Below are 19,540 nucleotides of genomic sequence, written 5' to 3' on the forward strand. Positions count from 1 at the left end.
ATTAGTTGGACTGATTTTTTTTCCCAAAATTAGTTGGCAAGAGCTATAATATAATTAGGCGTACTAACTAGATATTTTTGCCTTTCATACACTCAGTTGCAGAACAAGGCTACAGAGGAGGGGATTCTTTTGCATCAGAAACCAGAGCCACAGTTACAGTGAGTGTCTGGTTGTGTCCATTTGGTGATATGGGGGAAGAGTGTAACCAAGTGTATATATTTACACTCTCTTCCTTAAATGCATCAACATACTTCTATTTATTTGACCACTTCTTCCTCTCCCACACCATACACTATAATTATCTAATGTAAGCATTACATCTCTGCCTTTTTTTTCCTAGTTCTATGTATCTTTGAGGGGCAATTTATCATGGTAAGGGAAACGGAAGTACAGAAAAGACTGGCCTCACGACTTACCTAAAGAGGATGCTTTGAACCTCATCCATGGTTACCACTGCTCTAGCTTCAGAGTTCCAGACGGAATCCTGGAAGTGGCAGGATTTTTGTCCATTCCCATCTCTCACATTGCATTTGACTCCATTACTTTTTCTTCTTTTTCTCTCGATTTTATTCCCTTTGTAACAGGTTGCACCTAAACACTGAAAATCATGCCACGTAAAAATGATTAAAAATAGTCATTCAATCAAGATAGGTTGCTCAACTGTCTGTCACGCATCAGCTTCGTGTCTGCCCTTCTCGTTCCTTATGCCAAAATCTTCAAAGATTTTTCTCGACAAAATTTGTAGGTCTCCTACTCCAGTTTTCATTTTCACATTGCTCTTAATATTGGCAGCTTGTCTTTCTACTATCTTTCAACTGAATATTTTTATAAATTAGTCAGTGCTTTTTATATTAACAAGCTGACAGCTCTTTCTGTGTATAATACTTTGCTGACATGAATATAACTTTGATTTGATGTTGACAGACAAATCTGTACCATTGGTGGATTTCGAAATGTATTTCTTTACAGAAACATCACTCAATGATAGCCATGAAGTTACTAGTATGATTGAGTTTGTGTCCGCAAAATTCAGCCATTGACCCAGGCAGAACTTTAGGGTACTAGATAATCATCAACTAGTTAATAAAAATATGTAACATTTACATGCCATTTACAGCATACTTTCTCATTCATACCTTATTCTATCTTTCAAATGACCCTGATAGTGATGTATTATTGTTGCTAGCAGCACATGACAGCAAAAGAACCCAAGGTCAAAAGAGGTGGAGTAGCTGCCTTCCAGAGTCAGTTAATGAACGACAGAAAAGATATTATTGTTCCATCAAATTCTTATCATCATCAATGGGCAGGAACACCTGCTCCCATGAAGTAAGTCTGTTACATGTTAATAACACCAACATTATCCTGCCACTGTATCAAGGTTACTGACTGGTCTACCATGAATATTTTTAATTCCCTCTTCTAATCTATTTTGTATGTGTGTTGTGTTTGCTTCGTTGAGATCAAACTATATGGATATGTCACTTACCTCTTTTTCATGTAAACTATGACATGTGCTCTTTACAAACATCATTTTAAATGTATCCATACTTGTTCATCTCATGTCATTTAACCATATCTTTATTGTTAATCATTCAAGCTTCTTCTAAATGCAGGCATGGGTGTGTTTCAAGCATCACTTTTATGCACGAGGCATTTCACCTTACGTTCTCAGATAAATTTCTATCAGTGAATGGAAGACTACTAATATTTTTTAGGTTCTCAGTACACTTTGGAATGCTTTCCAAAGGCTGTGTGATTTACATTCCCACAGTAGTATATGGGAAAATACTCTTGCCAGTATTAAGTGATTTACATTTTACACTTTCAGAGAAGTTCATAGTCAAGCTTAGTATTTTAATGTTTTAATTGACACCTTCTTTATTCATGATTTAACATTTTCCCATTTTCAGCCACTTTGCCGTTTGTATTTCCACTATTATAAACTGTTTGTTGACCACTTGTTTTTTGAAATTTTAGTGTCTTAATCTAAATATGCAACTAATACATGTGTGTCTTGCTTAAGTTTTGTATATTAAACATTTTAACCTTTTGTCTTTAATATGTATTGTAAATATTCTCCAAATGTGTAGGCTGCATAGTAAACTGGTCTTTAATTTTGAGCAACAGTTTTAAAAAACACGTTTAATTGTAGTGAAGTCTACTATCATTGCCAAAGTAATTTCTTTCTATGCTTTCCAAAATAGAAGATGCCCATGGAGATATTGATAAATATTTATTTGTTTGTTTCTGGACTTTTATGGTTTGAAATTTTATTAAACCTACTACTTTAAAAATTTCAATGAATATATTCTAGTGATATTGACCTGCACTGGTTAATCATTTAACAACTGATATTGATTAATCAACAGTCCTAGTATTATTGTATGACCACAGCTCATTTATTGCTTTGTGATGTTTAATCATCATATAATCATCCTTTTTATTAAAAAGTCTTTTTCTGGTCCATTTATTTTGTCATTTTGTTTAGTTTAATGCCACTTTATAATTTAAATTATTATAGCATTATAAAGACATTAACATCTGAAGAATCTATTTCCTGTTCTGTACTTTCATTTTCAAATATTCTTATTTTATTCATACCTCAGGAAAATGTTCATTCCACCTTCCTTTACATTTTCAGACTCTAAGAAAATCCAAAAATATGAAGTAATTTGTGATTTTATGTATTTTTCTCTGAGAATCCTCTCGTGTTTCTCAGTAGGTTTTGCAGGATTCTTTATTCGATTTTGCTAATATCTATTACTCTTTTCTTAAAAATATGGGAATAAATAGGCACACTTGCTCTAGGACTCTGCAGTGCATTTTATTTCTAAATTTAAATAGTTTTCTACCATGAAAGTGACACATGGATGCAGCTGGAAAATGCAATCACTACAAAAAATTTTTTTCAATCTCACCTCACAGATGTAATTACTATTTTTTTTAATGTTTATTTATTTTTGAGGGAGAGAGAGCATATGAGCTGGGGAGAGGCAGAAAGAGAAGGAGACAGAAAATCCAAAGTAGGCTCCAAGCTCCGTACTGTCAGCACAAAACCCAATAATGGGCTTGAACCCATGAACTGTGAGATCATGACCTGAACCAAAGTCGGACACTCAAGTGAATGAGCCACCCAGGTGCCCCTAGGTGTGATTACTATTAAACATTGTAAGTATCATGCCCCAAATTTTCTACCTAATGCATGTATGTTTAAACACACACACACACACACACACACACACACACACACACACACACACATTTTGGAAGCCTTGCACACATGGTGTTGTCATTTTGATTTTCTCATTTTGCAATATCCTTTGCTAATTGTTTTGAAATGTATTAAACTGATTTCTATTAATTTCTTTTTCATTTTTGAGCACCTATATGAGGAATTCATGAATCTGAAATATGGACTTGTTGGGTGAAATGATAGGTACATTTTTAAAATTTTGAAATACTCTATCAACCTCCCTCTGAAGAATCTCCACCAGTTTTGTACCCTACAAAACAATGCAGGAAAGATAGGCTGTATCTTCCACAACAAGGTGTATTACGAACCTTATACCTAACTATTTTAATTTGCTTCTCTTTAATCCAGAGTGATTTTGAGCCTTTTTCAAGAGACTATAAGGCACGTGTGTTTCTTTATGAAACTTCATCATGGGTTTTGCCAATTATTTCTATTGAGTAGCTTATCTAGTTTTTTTTTTAATTTTTTTAATGTTTATTTATTTTTTGAGAGACAGTGAGAGAGACAGAGCATGAGCAGGGGAGGGGCAGAGAGAGAGGGAGACCCAGAATCGGAAGCAGGCTCCAGGCTCTGAGAGGTCAGCACAGAGCCCAACGCGGGGCTCGAACTCACGAGCCGTGAGATCATGACCTAAGCCAAAGTCGGACACTCAACCGACAGCCACCCAGGTGCCCCACTTATCTCGTTTTTATTAGTAAGAACATAAATGAGGTTTTAGCTGTTATTAAATACATGTTTGAGTGTGGCTTTTGATTTTATTACATGTTTTTGAGTGCATTTTTAAAGTTTTAGTTAAAATTCAGCCATCATTTCATTTACACTTTCTGAGTTCTGTTATTGATTCAGGAAAGCTATCCTCATAATAATATTATTCTTTAACTTAATCTTCTTTAAGTCGTTTTATAGTTTCATTTTACTTTATCACCTAATACACTACCATTTCACAGGCGAGGAAAATACAGCAATAATTTGCCTGCGGTCACAGAGTTATGAGTGATAAATCCAGGGAGTGAATTCAGTTTGCTTGACACCAGAGTTTAATCAATACAATACGTCTATTCATGTCCTAAGGCCAAATGTATTTAATTACTCTCGGCTTTCTTATCACCCCATTACTCTTATTTTTGAAGAATTTTTCTGACTATTTCCTCAGGATTATTTTTTCAGTACACATGGAAACAAACTGTCAAATTCCGTCCAACACCCACCACACTGTCTCTTCCCAAATTGCGACATTCAGCATCATCACACTGAAGGTCTAGGTTAATGTACGAGAACTTGAACTCTTTACTGAGTTTTCCAATCTGAGAAAATGTCTTTCCATTGACTCAAATCTTCTTGTTTGTCCCTGAGTAAAACTTTCTTTGTATACATTCAATAAATTTCTTGACATTTTTGTTGACATTTTTTCCTACTGTCAACGAGAGATTTGATTTCATGACATTTTCCAATTGCTGTTTTGCATACTAAAATGTGTTCATCTTTCATTTTTTTGTGATTCACCTTACTAAATCCTCTCATTGTTTTAGGTAGTTTTTCATTACAATCTCTCCAGTTTTCCATATAAATTGTCATCTCATCTGCCAATAGCAAGAGTTGCCTGTTCCATTAGAATGTTTATATTTCTCATTTCAATAAAATTCTTTAGGATTTCCAAAAAATATTAACTATTACAAGTTCCAGTGCATACCAATGTCTTGTTCCTGACTTTCATGAGAATTCTTCAAGTTTTTTATTAGTTTAGATTTTTTAGAGAACGTTTTCCATGGAATCCTGTAAAATTGGTTTTATTTTTATACAACAGAGACATTTCCAAAGAAATTTGCATTTCCCCAAGAAGGATGTATCTATATAATTCTTTAATATGTATTTAAAACACAATGCTCTCACTTCTAGCAAAAGACAATACTTTTAGTTTGTTACAGTCCAGTCATTTGTCAATCTAAATTTTCTCTAAACTATTATTTTGAGAAATTGATTTTGGTTCAATCGGGCTGTTTAGCCCTTGAATACTTTGTGATATCCCTATATTAAAACTTAGTATAAGGTTCTGAACAATTTAACTTTGTACTCACTTTGATCTTTTATCTTATCACCTCTTTGAAAAAGTTTTAATAAAATTATTTTAAAGTAAAGAATTAATTTCACACATCATGGACAAGACGTCTCAAGTTGTCCCGATCTTTTTCTTTTTAAAAAGAGGGTAGTACGTAACAAGTCAGAATATATGAATACGAAGTCTTTGAAAGACATACAATCTGCTGGCGGTTTTTCTTAGCCTTAAAAAACTTGGCCCTGGCTTTCCATCACTGTAAGAAAAATGATGAACAAATGAAAGGCTCTTTGCTTAAAAGTTAAAAGTTATTGCTGGGATAGGGGCATGTGTACCCCAATGTTTATAGCAGCACTTTCACCAATAGCCAAATTATGGAAAGAGACTAAATGTCCATCAACTGATGAATGGATAAAGAAGATGTGGTTTATATATTCCATGGAATACTACTCGGCAATAAGAATGAAATTTGGCCATTTGCACCAATGTGGATGGAACTGGAAGGTATTATGCTGAGTGAAACAAGTCAGTCAGAGAAGGACAGATATCATATGTTTTCACTCATATGTGGATCTTGAGAAACTGAACACAAGAACTTGGGGGAAGGGGAAAAAGATACAAACAGAGAGGGAGGGAGGCAAACTATAAGAGACTCTTAAATACAGAGAACAAATTAAGGATGGATGGGGGGGTAGGGGAAAAGGGCAAAGCAGGTGATGGGCGTTGAGGAGGGCACTTGTTGGGATGAGCACTGGGTGTTGTATGTAAGCCAATTTGACAATAAATAATATTCATTAAAAAAAGAAATGAAAAAAATGTACTTCAAAGAAAAAAAAACACACAAGTCATTGCCGGGGCACCTGGGTGGCTCAGTTGGCTAAGCATCCAACTCTTGATTTCAGGGCAGGTCATTATCTCAGGTTTCATGGGATCAAGCCCGGCATTGGGCTCTGGCTGGAAGCATGGAGCCTGCTTGGATTCTCTCTCCCCACTTTCTCTGCCCCTCCCCCCACCCATACACGCTGTCTCTCTCTCTCTGAAAGTAAATAAGTAAGCATTAAAAAAAAAAGTTATTGCTGGCCTCAGCATACTGTTATGATCAAATGGATCCAAACACCCAGCAGGCAGAGGATAGGCAGGCAGTAACAGGGTGGGTGACTGCCTTTAGCAAAACATGGCAAAATAGTGACTTATCTTCCTGTGAAGCATTTTTGTTACTTCAGTTTCCAGGGAGAACAAGGAAGAACATGGCAGGTTTGAGTCCAATTAGATGATTTCAAAAAGGTGTCCTAGTTGGTTTCCATGTTTATTAAGTGGAGCTACCAAAATAAAATACCACAGACCATTTGACTTAAACAACGGAAGTTATTTTCTCATAGTTCGGAAAGCTCAAAGTCCAAGATCAAGGTGCCAGCATGATCAGTTTCTTGTAAGGGTTCTCTTTCCAGATTGCAGACAGCCTCTTCTCTTTCTGTCCTCACCGGACAGTGAGGAGACAGACAGCAAGCTCTCTGGTGTCTCTTCTTATACAATTCTTTTTTTTTTTAATGTTTATTTATTTATTTCGAGACAGACAGACAGATAGATAGACAGATAGACAGACAGAATTGGGAGCAGACTCCAGGCTCCCAGCTGTCAGCACAGAGCCTGACGTGAGGCTCGAACTCATAAGCCATGAGATCATGACCTGAGTTGAAGTCGAATGCTTAACCGACTGAGCCACCCAGGCACCCTTGGTGTCTCTTCTTATAAAGGCAGTAGTTCTATCATGAAGATCCTACCTCACAATCTCATCTAAACCCAATTATCTCCCCAAAGTTACCATCTCCAAAAACCATCATACAAATGGGTGGGGGGCACAATTCAAAGAGGTGTCCCAGCCCTGGAACCCCCCCCCCCAAATTCCTGTCCTTCTCACATGCAAAATATTCATTTATTCCCAACAGCCCAAAAGTCTTAACTTGTTCCAGCATCAACTCTAAAACCTAATGTCCAAAATCTCCCCCCAAATCATCTAAATCAAATGCGGGTTAAGACTAAAGGTACAATTGATCCTGAGGCAAAATTCATGTCTAGCTGTGAACTTCTGAAAGCAGACATATTATGTGCTCCCAAAATACAGTGGTGAGACAAGCATGGGATAGACATACCCGTTCCCAAAGGGAGAAATTAGAAGGAAGAAAGAGGAAGAAGGCCCAAGCAGGTTCAAAGGCTATCAAGGCAAATTCCCTTTTTTTTTAATTTTTTTTTTTTTAGTTTTCTTAATGTTTTATTTATTTTTGTGAGAGAGAGAGAGAGTGAGCAGGGGAGGGGGAGAGAGAGACACACACAGAACCTGAAACAGGCTCTAGGCTTTGAGCTGTCAGCACAGAGCCTGATGTGGGACTCGAATCTATGAGCCACGAGATCATGACCTGAGCCGAAGTTGGACACTTAACCAACTGAGCCATCCAGGCACCGCACCCTCACCCCTGCACGCCCCCTCCCCCAACCTGGCCATGGCAAATTCTATTAGATTAGGTTTGCGAATAATCCCCTTTGCCTCTCTGTCCCACCTTCCAGGCCCACTAGGGTAGCAGCATCACCCCCATAGCTTACTGTACCAAAATCTGTGTTAGTCAACATTCCCCAGAGAAACATATAAATATACGGCGATATATATAGTCACCAAGCTGGAGACCCAGGAGAGCTGATGGTGTAGTTATAGTCTGAGTCTGAGTCCAAAGACCTTACAAGCAGGTGAACCAATGGTGTCCTGTCTGAACGCTGCCAGGCTTGAGACCCAAGCAGAAATATTTTTTCAGTTCAGTTCCTTCCCGAAGGCCGGAAAGACCAACATCCCAGATCAAACAATCAGGCAGCCTGTTATTCAGGCTTTTAGGTCTATTCAGGTATTCCACTGATTGGATGAGGCCCACCCACATTGAGGAGAGCAATTTGCTTTACTCAGTCTACCAACACAAATGTTAACCTTACCCAGAAACACCCTTACGACACACCCAGAAAAACATGTGGCCAACTCTCTGGGCCCCCCATGGCCCAGTTAAGTTAACACATAAAAATTAACCACCATGGTGTTCTTCCTGATTTGTGATTTTCCTTTGACCACAAAGAGTGAATCAAGACAAATATTTCCCACAGCTTTGTGTCTATTTGATGACACTCATCTTAGAAATGCCTGTCTCTCTCTCAGACTTTCTGTCTTCAAGAACAACAGACTATGCCTGCCAGGGTTAAGCTGCTCAACATAGGGATGTTTGAAAATCTCTAGATGAAGGGGCGCCTGGGTGGCGCAGTTGGTTACGCGTCCGACTTCAGCCAGGTCACGATCTCGCGGTCCGTGAGTTCGAGCCCCGCGTCAGGCTCTGGGCTGATGGCTCAGAGCCTGGAGCCTGTTTCCGATTCTGTGTCTCCCTCTCTCTCTCTGCCCCTCCCCCGTTCATGCTCTGTCTCTCTCTGTCCCCAAAAAAATAAATAAACGTTGAAAAAAAAAATTTATAAAAAAGAAAATCTCTAGATGAAAAGGAAAAATGTCTCAACTTGATGTCACGGACAAAGAGCTGTAGTATGTTAGTTGATAGCAGTGTTTTGAAAAAATGTTACCTAAATCGATATTTCAGGTAAACATCCCAATCTGTTGATTGACCTTCTCAGGGGAAATTTCTCCTTGACCCTCTTTGGGTCTCTGTCTGGGCCTAAGAATTAAACTGACTTAAGCAGGAGAAAAGCACACACATTTCATTTAGTGATGCTGATAGGTCCGTGGGAGCCTTCACAAGAGAAGTGAACAGCACAAAGAAGCAGTTAGGGCCAAATGCTTCCATAAGAGATTGGACAAGAGCAGTAAATTGTGAAAACGTGACAAGACAAAGGGGTTTGGTGGAGGGCAGTTAATTATGGGAAAGTAACTAGGAAGATAAGAGTTAGTTTAACAAAGCCTGTTTCTACAGGTTTCTTGGCCTTGACTCCCTGTCTTGATGATAAGAATATTTTCCTTCCTCTGGTACTTACTGGTTGGGTACCTTTCACGTGGGAGTTTAATCTCCTGCTTTCTGGAAGAAAAAGGAAGGTCAGAACGCTTTTCATGCATCTACTGTTTCATGCACCAAGTGTCTTCCATTATGTATGCCATACATATTTTGGGGTGGCTTGCTCCGATTCCCTATCACCTCTATTGATATCTTCCCACAAAAGAAAATTCTGCTATAAAGCATCACTGAAATAAAAATTCACCATTTTACAACATCAAGTCAACCATTAAACTGAGAATATTATATTGTTTCATAGGAGGAAAGAGAGCAGTTTTATGTTATGGAAAAAGATCTGTCCTAAGAATCAGACATTCTGGGTTCAAATGTCCTTGAACAAGTTCCTTACCATACCTGATCTCACCTTCCTTGTCTTTGAAAGGGGGATAGGGCTGTTCTGAGGATTCAGTGAGACCACGTATTGGACAGTCTTTTGTGTATTCTGTTTTTAAAATGCATTCTCATACAGCTTTCAGGATATTCTATTTTAGAGAAGTTTTGAAATTGTCCTCCGAAGTTATAATTTCTGTTACAAATGTTCATATCTGCTGTCGGATATGAAGAGAGAGATAATTTCCCAATGCAGTTGCAAATTTGTGTAATGAGTTTCCATCTGCCCGTTCATTCGTCCAGCAATTCATTAAACAGACACACGCACACACATACACACGCACGCCTCTGCGCACACTCACGCACACAGTGGGGGCGGGTATTAGCAAGTATTCTCAGCAAAAGCAGCTATAATCCCTGCCCTTGAACCTCTTACAGTCTAGCGGAGAAGGAAGATGTTAACCCAATAATCAAATAAATGTAAAACTGAGACGCAGAGATGGCCTGACAGGGGGGGGTTTCACCGACTCTGGAAGATCAGAAAGAGCTTCTTTTGGAAAAGGGACCAAGACTTGTCTGTCAAATGAACGGGAACTGATGGAGGAAAAACTGGAGACGAGAATTGTTCAGTCTCGGGTAAAAGCTTGAGGATAGAGCACAGCCAGTATGCAGGACAGAGCAACAGTCAGAAGGTTTGGAACAAAGGAAGCTTGAGTGGGGAATAAAATCAGGTTAAGTGGTCATTAAGGGCCTATTTTAAAATTCATACTGGGAAGTGACAGGACAGAGAAGGAAGAATTCAGAAAATGCATTCGGTTGATCACGAGAGGTTTGAAGAGTACTGAACTTTAGGGGCACCTGGGTGGCTCAGTGGGTTGAGCGTCCAACCTCGGCTCAGGTCATCATCTCACGGTTTGTGAGTTCAAGCTCTGTGTCGGGCTCTGTGCTGATGGCTCAGAGCCTGGAGCCTGCTTTGGATTCCGTGTCACTCTCTCGCTCTCTGCCCCTCCCCCACTCGCACTCTGTCTCTCTCAAAAATAAACTGTTAAAAAAAAAAAAAAGAAAAACAGAAAAGTACTAAACTTAAAGAGAAATCCTGGCTTATTTCGAGAGAGCATGGGGCAAAGAGAAGCAATGGGGCTTGGGTGGGTGCAAAGGCAAGACAGAGATAGTCCTGGAGGTCAGGAAGCCTCAGAAATGCAGCCAAGGCCAAAGAAGAGTTATCCTAGGGTGTTCTCTGCCCTGTTTGTATTGTAAGTAAATACAGGATTCCCTTGGCCAGAGAGGGTTTACTAGAGTCACAGAAAGGTCAGAGAACTGCAAAGAAAGCCCGCTGCTACCACAATGCTGTGCCACAGACCTTGAGCAAGCACATACATCATCTCCCCGGTTTGGAGACCCCTGATTCCCAAGGTTGGGAACACTATCTTAGGTTTTTCAGGTATCTCACTTCCTCACAAATTATGTCTCCTTCAAGCATCACACTGTTCCTCCATAGAAGTTCAGACCACAAGTTAATTCGTTATTTTATTTTTTATTAAAAAAAATTTTTTTTAACATTTATTTATTTTTGAGACAGAGAGAGACAGAGCATGAACAGGGGAGGGGCAGAGAGAGAGGGAGACGCAGAATCCGAAACAGGCTCTGGGCTCTGAGCTGTCAGCACACAGCCCGACGCGGGGCTCGAACTCACGGACCGTGAGATCATGACCTGAGCCCAAGTCGGATGCTTAACCGACTGAGCCACCCAGGCGCCCCTGATTCGTTATTTTAAACCTTTGCTAGAATACCGTCTCTCGGTGAATGGCTATTTTTTGTTTCAAAAAGAAACTAAGATTATATAACTTCTGAAAACGATTGCTTTTGAAAAACAACTAAAGCAAAAATCAACCAATGGAACTACGTCAAACTCAAAAGCTTCTGCCCAGCAAAAGAAACAATTAGCAAAATGAAAAGGCAGCCTGCAAAATGCGAGAAAATTTTTGCTCACCATATGTCAGATAAGGGGTTAATATCAAAAATATATAAAGAATGAACACAAATAATAACAAAAAAAAATCTGATTAGAAAATGGGAAGAACTAAATAGACTTTTTATCAAAGAGGACATCCAGATGGCCAACAGGCACGGGAGAAGGTGCTCAACATCACGCATCATCAGGGAAAAGTAAATCACAATCACAATGAAAGACCACCTCACACTTGTCAGAATGGCCATTATCGAGAAAAGAGACAATAGGCATTGGGAAGGATGTGGTGAATAGGGAACACTTACACACAGTTGGTGGGAATGTAAATTAGTCCAACCACTATGGAAAACAATATGGAGGTTCCTCCAAAAATTAAAAATAGACCTACCGCATGATCCAGCAACTCCACTTTGGGAATATACCCAAAAGAAATTAAACCAGGAGTTCTGCAAGATACGCACCCCCAGGTTTATCACAGCACTATTCACAACAGCCAAGATACGGAAACAACTCAGATGTTTATCACAGCACTAGTCACCATAGCCACGATATGGAAACAGCCAACAAATGAATGGATTAAAATGATATGGCACGTACACGCAATGAAATACTATCCAGCCACAAGAAGGGAGGATCTCCTGCCATGTGCGACAACACGGATGGACCTTGAACACCAGACAGAGAAAGACAAGTACTGTATGATATCACTTAGATGTGGAATCTAAAATAACCAAGCATGTGAACAAACAGAACAGAGTAAAACAGTGGTTATCAGGGGATAGGGGCTGGGAGGGGAAGACTGAAGTGTTTAAGAGTAAACTTGTAACAAGTACTAAGATAACCATAGATATTTATCGTACAGTTAACTGAACATAGACAATAATATTGCAGAACAAGTAAGCAATGTGATATATATTGTTACAACAGAAACCATTATTACAATATATATTCAGAGTAACATGTACAGCTTAAATTTACACAGTGTTACATGTCAAATTTATCCAATAAAATAATTTCAAAAAATTACATGAAATTGATTGTTTTGGCAAGAAGAGAACAAGAGAGCGGCCCTGACAGGCAGCTGCTGAGGGGTCAGCCAGGGCTCTCACTAGCTGAGTGACAGTCTTAGAGCATGGGTAAGCCAGACTCATGTGTCAATCAAATTACTATCATTCATCCCTAGGGGTGCTGAGCAAGGCCAAGGGTGTACCTCGCCCTTTCTAAGCACATGGTTAGGCCAGGGATGCCTGCAAAACTGAGGTGTTTACATTCCCTCTATTCTTTCTAGAAACTACCAGAAAATTCTTAAAGTATCTGAATGTATAAAAATGGTCTTTTTTGCCTGTCAAAGAGCTCATTTTAAGTTCATTTTTGGTTCAGTCTGGTTGACCTCCATCTTTAACCTAAAAATATTACCTCAGCAAAATGAAATAAAGAGAATCAAGAAAGAGAAAGCAAAATGAAGAAGCAAAGGAAGAAAAAAACATACTAATACACTAAAAAAAAAAAAAAAAAAAAAAAAAAAAAAAAGGTTTTCAGATCAAAGGCCCAGAGAATGAGATTTATTTGGGGCACAAGATAGCTATTCAGGAGATACTACTTCAAGTGGACAAATTAAACCGTCTAACACCCAAGTGATGTCACAAGCGATAATTAATGTCTAAATTAAAACTGCACATATCAAACCATGTGCTAATTATGACCAGTAGCGTCAGGTTAATCCAGGTAGACGATCCGTGGTTTTATTTTTAAATTGAAATACAGCATAGCTGGACAGAAAAATCATCAGAAAATATAACATGATAATTATACCGTAACACACTTTCATTTGAAATAGGATATTGATCACTGGGATGATGCACATTTGTTATGCACTAATGCATTTCAACATACAAAGTAGGATGATAGATCTGGAGTAATTATATAGAAATTGACAGCCCATTTATCACTGTTTGTGGTTATTTCACAGCATTGGCATTTCCATGAATTATGGCATGCCATCTCACATGTACACAAATGTTAAATCATTTATGGCAACAATTGATCATTAACTACAGCTTATGCTGAGGGGTAGCACCTCTAAGACACTCAATTAAAGGAATGAGTTTGGTGTGTGGGTTGTGCGATTAATTTGACAGGCACACCGCAAGTTTTAAAGGTGACTCATATTTCATTTATTTTGTTGCTTCCACCTATAAAACATTACTGAACTGAGATAAAGGAGTATGCTGAGAGTAGGAAGTATTTTTCAACCCAGAAAGAGCCTGTGTTGAAATACCTTTGTTGGGGAATACCAACTCCCTGATCTCTGGGAGGGACAGCTCTATCACCCTATCTGCCAAGTGATTTTGTTTTCCAAATTTCTGAGCAGATAGTAAGATTGGTTACCAATTATTCTAGAAATGAAGTAGAGAAAAATACAATGATTGGAGGGGAAAAAAGCAACCCAAGAAACAGTAATAGGTATAGGCAAATAACAAACAGAATGAAGAATGATCTAAGACAGAACAGGGGCGGGGGGGGGGGGGAAGAACAGAGAATGAAATTTGTGAATAAATTTTCATTCAAACTCAATTTAATTCAACACATATTTAAAGAGCATCTACTAAGGGCCAATCACCCTGACCTTGTCTGCCAAAATCAAGGTCTTAACTGAAAGGTTCTTGGGCTCATTTCTTCCTCTTTATTTATACCATGAGCACTCAAGTTCAAGTACTTGATTCCTTATTCCTGGATTATGTTAAGAGGCTCATAACTATTTACTGGCTACACAAGTCTCTCAATTCTTGCCTTTCCATGTATCAATGCCAGACTAATATCCTTAATATTCTCTTTGAAAACATTATTCCTCCTTTCAAAAGCTCTCAGTTGCCTACAGGAAAAATTCAACTTGATTCAACTCTTTGTACTTCATAATATTAGTTGAGGACAGTAGTGTAAATGGGGACAATGTTGTTGACGCCCCCCTCAAAAAAGCCCTAATTTTCATATTCACTGATTTGCATAAGTGTAAATACCTTCCACGAGAGCTGGTTTCAAAATACCATGTGATGTCACTGAACCGACCGGACTTCTGGGACCAGGTGGGGTACAGTGCAGGGCTGAGCCACCCAGGTGCCCCTTGGGTCACAATCTTAGGCCAAAAGTATTTTTGCATAGGGGCGTCTGAGTGGCTCAGTCAGTTGAGCATCTGACTTCGGCTCAGGTCATGATCTCACGGTCTGTGAGTTCGAGCCCCGCATCGGGCTCTGTGCAGACAGCTCAGAGCCTGGAGCCCGCTTCGGACTCTGTGTCTCCCTCTCTCCCTGCCCCTCCCCTGCTCATGCTCTGTCTCTCTCCAAAAGTAAACATTAACATTGGTGTCTCAGCTTAAAAAAAAAAAAGTCTTTTTGCATATGCAACCCCTCAGATCTCTCCCCAGTGATTCTGAAAATTGTGAACAGTCTCTGGGGAGCTTTGTGAATCAGCCCTCTTGCCTGCTACACAATGTAGGCCGTTCTATTCCTCCCTTGGGCCCTGAGTGCTGTGCATCCAGTCCCCTGTCTCTGCCAAGACTAACAGCAGGAATTGTGCCGCTGGCACCCTCCGAAACCGCAGCTCCCACACCCGCCCCATCAGGGCACTGTAGGGCGCTGCAGAGAGCGTCCGCGCCTGCCAACATCTGCTCCGGGCTGCCAGGGCCCGGTGTCGAGGACCGACATTTGAGCAGAGGGCAACTGAGCCTGATGTTGTGAGTCTTGTTACGTGTGCTGAGTCTCCTGTCTGTCGTCCTGACAAAAGCCGCTGGCACGGTCTTCTGCCGCCGTGAGATTTCTTGGCACGAATGCTGCTGATGCTTTGCATTCTCGGGGCTCTCACCCCGTCAGTGCGTTCTTGGTCTTCCGCTGCTGCCCTCCGGGGAGACGCTTTTGACACAAGTCATCGGAACGAGCCAGAAGATGCCCAGGCGAAGGAAACCGTGTTTTCCGTAGCCGCCCATGCAACCGAGGAACCCGGCCGTGCCCTTTCATTTGCCCTTAGGTGGAGTTTTGCCCAAACAAGGTACAGAGGGGGCGAGATTCTGGCTTGGTCCGAAGCTGGGGACTGGCAAGTTTTTCTCAGCTGCTAGAGAGCGAGAGGCAGAGGTGTGCCTGGCATTGCGTCTTTTTCCTCCCCCTGTGAGGGGGTGGCCATGCAGGTACTGAACCAGGAGAGCCAAATCATGGTAAGCCCTTCCTGACGGCCATTAGTGCAAAGTTCTTGGAATGGAAACACAGAGTGCAGAAGAATTTGACTTCGTTATGGATCCTGGTGTACTCTTCCCTGGACTAAACATGCTGTAGGCAACTACGCAGCCCCGAGGAGACTACTGACAGAGGAAATACCACACAGAAATATGCTGCCTTGACTCCTACTTCCATCGGTATCATTGGCAAAACAAATCAGAAACCTACAGCACATCGGGGTGGAGCCTCTGCCCACCGACCTGAACCATGGTTGCTGTGTTAAGGGAAAGCAGCAGCTTCTCAGGCAAAGGCACAATTAGAAACCAAGGGGCTGGTTTTGTAACCAGTCAGCAGGATAACCAACCGCAGGCCCCCAGCGGTTGTGTGCTACCCACTAAATGCATATTGCCCTGCCCCTTGCACATGGGGGCCATTTGACTAATTCTGGCCAATGGACAAGGACGGAAAAAACCTGCATCCTATCTGATCCAAAGTATGTAAGAACCGATGAGCAACCTTCCAGCACTCTTGACCTCTGCCATAGCACCTGCAGAATGCACACGCTGACATGCTCTCGCTCTCTGGTGTCTGGGTAAAATTCAGCCTCCCACCAACCACTGTTGGACTTTGAGTATAACATAAACCTTTGTAATGTTAAGTCGTGAGATTTAAGGACTCATTTTTCAGAGTGTTATACCCTGACTAGCACACCTACTTTGTCTCAGCAGACCTTGCCGGTCCTTGCCTGATCAATCCATTTGCTTGGCTTGTCTGTCCTTTACTCAGGATCCCATTCCAAGTTCCTAGTTGATCTCTCAGACCTTCCCTTATTTCTTGAACCATCGGTACTCCAAGTATGAACTTGAGGGAGATAGAAAAGAGAAGGCCCGGGAGGCACTATGTACAGAAGCAGAGAATATTTTGAGGCAATGTGTTTCCTCTTCCATTCCTAGACGTGCCCAAGGGAGCCCTATTTAATCTCAAACCAGGATCTTTATCATACACTTGCAAAGACAATGCATTATTTCTGTGTTCAAACTTCAATCATAAGGACCACTTTTCTGGAGGTAGAACCTCAAATAGAGCATCATGCAATTCTCACCACTGTGTAACCATCCCTAGAGTCAACATTATTGTAATACCTAAGATCTAGTTGACATTGTTAATGCTGCAGTGTTTAGAAACAGGAAGTGGAAATGTTCCCACTTCTACCTAAATGTCATGGACAAATTACACTGAATGGATTCCTACGATGAGAAGAAAATAATTATGGATGAAAAAAAGGGGCCTGCACTATTCTCTCGCCATTTGAAAGGCATATAAAATATATTTATGAGATACATTAAAGAGCTTACTTTGCTAGTATCCAACTCTAAATGACCATTTCCAGTCTTCTCTAGGGTATATTTTTGTAACAGTATCAATTTATTATAAAGGTCAATATTTTTTCTCTTTCAAATTCTTTCAAGCGGGGTTTTTAAGTCCATTTTCTGAAGTATTTAAAATTCTAATAAATAGCTGCAAAATTACCAGGGAAGTCCTATGGGATTTTCTTTTTTAAACCTACTATTTGATGGAACATGAACTGGGTTACAGTAAAATACCATTAAGAAAAGGTCAGCTCTGAAAAACAAAGAACAAAGGCAAAGAACATCAAGCATCTTAGAGACACTGGAATCACTGGAGTTTACTCCATTTAGTCTTTCAGAGTATGAAGCTTGCAGTTCTTAAGTGCTAGCTTTCCAAGGAAATGGGAATACCCATCCTGCATGAAGGCTGATCTGGCATTCTCTCTTTCTCCCATCATTTGGATCAAGTCACTCGGTTTGATTTCTTCGTCAGTTACTGGGACCAGAGCGTTGCACTGTCAAGACTTTTTTTCTTAGTGATCTTTGCGACCACAAACGCTCTTCGGGTAGGTAGTGCTCAATACAGAGATTTGTTGAATGAATAAATCAGTATTTTCTGGGTCCTAGGACAAGTCTAAAAGTCAACAATTCCATCGATGAAGTTCCCTGTCTGCAAGGCAATTCTCATTGGTATCAAACCACTGAGACACTTTGCCCGCTGAATTTTCTGAACAGACCAGCCATTTTGTTACTCAGCGGGCATGGACAGAGTTTCCTCCTCCCACTCCACCCTAAGCCCTCTAGCAAGAATGGGTCATGGTCATGGGAAAGAACGCTTTGATGGCCATCTGTGCCGAGTGTAGAGCTCTCACTGCAGTGAGCCTGGCTGAAGGTGTTCTTCCCCCTTGGCAACGTTTCTTTGCTGCCACACTTCATAGATGGTTCATCTTGAGGGCAGCCTGCCCGAACCAACGGAAGTCTGGATTTTGAGGTCACTGCTTTCTTATTTACTCCTCACTGGCTTGTTTGTTTTCCCACAGAGAGGATGAGACTCCTGGGTGTGCTTAGGAGAAAAGGGGCAGGGCTCACATGTTTTGAGAACGCAGATCTATTTCTAGCCTGGATTAAAGTTGCCTTGCCTGCAACACAGCCAAAATCACTATTCAGAATGTAGTTGGAGCCCCAAGCCCCAGCTAAGAACCTGGTATTCCTTGGCTTGGCCTTGTCCTTCATGTACGTTTTCTTTTCTTTTCTTTTCTTTTTTTTTTTTTTTTTTTTGTTTCCCCTCAGAAGCTTCACAGAAACAGTGGCTATTGTACAGTAAGGTTGCATGCACCTCTGGGGTTCTGTCATCTCGCTCTTTCCATGGAAAAGTCTCTTACCACAACACTCCCCTTAACATAGCTTAGATCAATTTCACTTCAGCTAATCTAGCAGCGCTGTTCCCTATTTACACAAACCAACATAAATGGACTTATGAAGAAGCACAATTAAAAATCTTATTCACCAGGGGGCGCCTGGGTGACTCCGTAGATCCGGTGTCCTGCTCCAGCTCAGGTCATAATCTCACGGTTCGGGGTCAGGGGCAATTTGAGCCCCACATCAGGCTCTGTGCTGAGGGCTCAGAGCCTGGAGCCTGCTTCGGATTCTGTGTCTCCCTCTTTTTCTGTCCCTCCCCTGCTCACCCCCCATCTTTCTCTCTCTCTTAAAGATAAATAATAAACATTTAAAAAACTCTTATTCACCTTTTTGACTGAGGTAATCACAGCCTATTCTATCACCTTATTAAAAAGAAAGGGAAAGATTAGAAATTTTAAAAATTAATGACTTTAGTATTAATTCACTGTAGGTTTTACAACAGATAATAAGACAGCTCTGAAATTGTCATCTAGAAATGCTGCTTGTCATACTTTTTTTTAATGTTTGCATAAGAGAAACCCTAGCATCTGTGGTTCAAGCCCCACTTTGCCTTGTCTTCCCAAATTTCAATTATCCTAAAAAAAATCCTGTTTCTTTTCCAGCTAGGCCCCCATCTTGATGAATGTGTGATTCATTTCTGTACCCTCAGAGCCCAGGGTAAGACCACCCTACCTTAGGCATTCAATTAAAAAAAAATCAGTAGAATGAAGTTATACATGTAAAGGTGTTTAGAAACAGTAAAACTATAAATATAAATATATATGTGTATGTATGTATATATATGGGATATATATATGGGATATATATACATATATATGGGATATATATATATATATATGTATGGGATATATAGACATATATGGGATATATATAGATATACTATATATATGGGATATATATATAGATATACTATATATATGGGATATATATA

At 40.2% G+C, this 19,540-nt stretch overlaps 1 long non-coding RNA gene across 1 annotated transcript in view; it reads right to left on the minus strand.

The window, feature by feature from the left end:
* Positions 1-422: 422 nt before the first annotated feature.
* LOC121028062 (uncharacterized) overlaps positions 423-19,540 on the minus strand; it is an 85,146-nt gene continuing 66,028 nt past the window's right edge. The window contains exon 3 of the long non-coding RNA XR_005789042.1: positions 423-598. This is a non-coding gene — a long non-coding RNA (uncharacterized LOC121028062). The remainder of the gene's footprint in view (positions 599-19,540) is intronic.

This window comes from Herpailurus yagouaroundi, unplaced genomic scaffold (genome assembly GCF_014898765.1).
Source record: "Herpailurus yagouaroundi ecotype Mexico unplaced genomic scaffold, PumYag 100, whole genome shotgun sequence".
Lineage (NCBI taxonomy): Eukaryota > Metazoa > Chordata > Mammalia > Carnivora > Felidae > Herpailurus > Herpailurus yagouaroundi.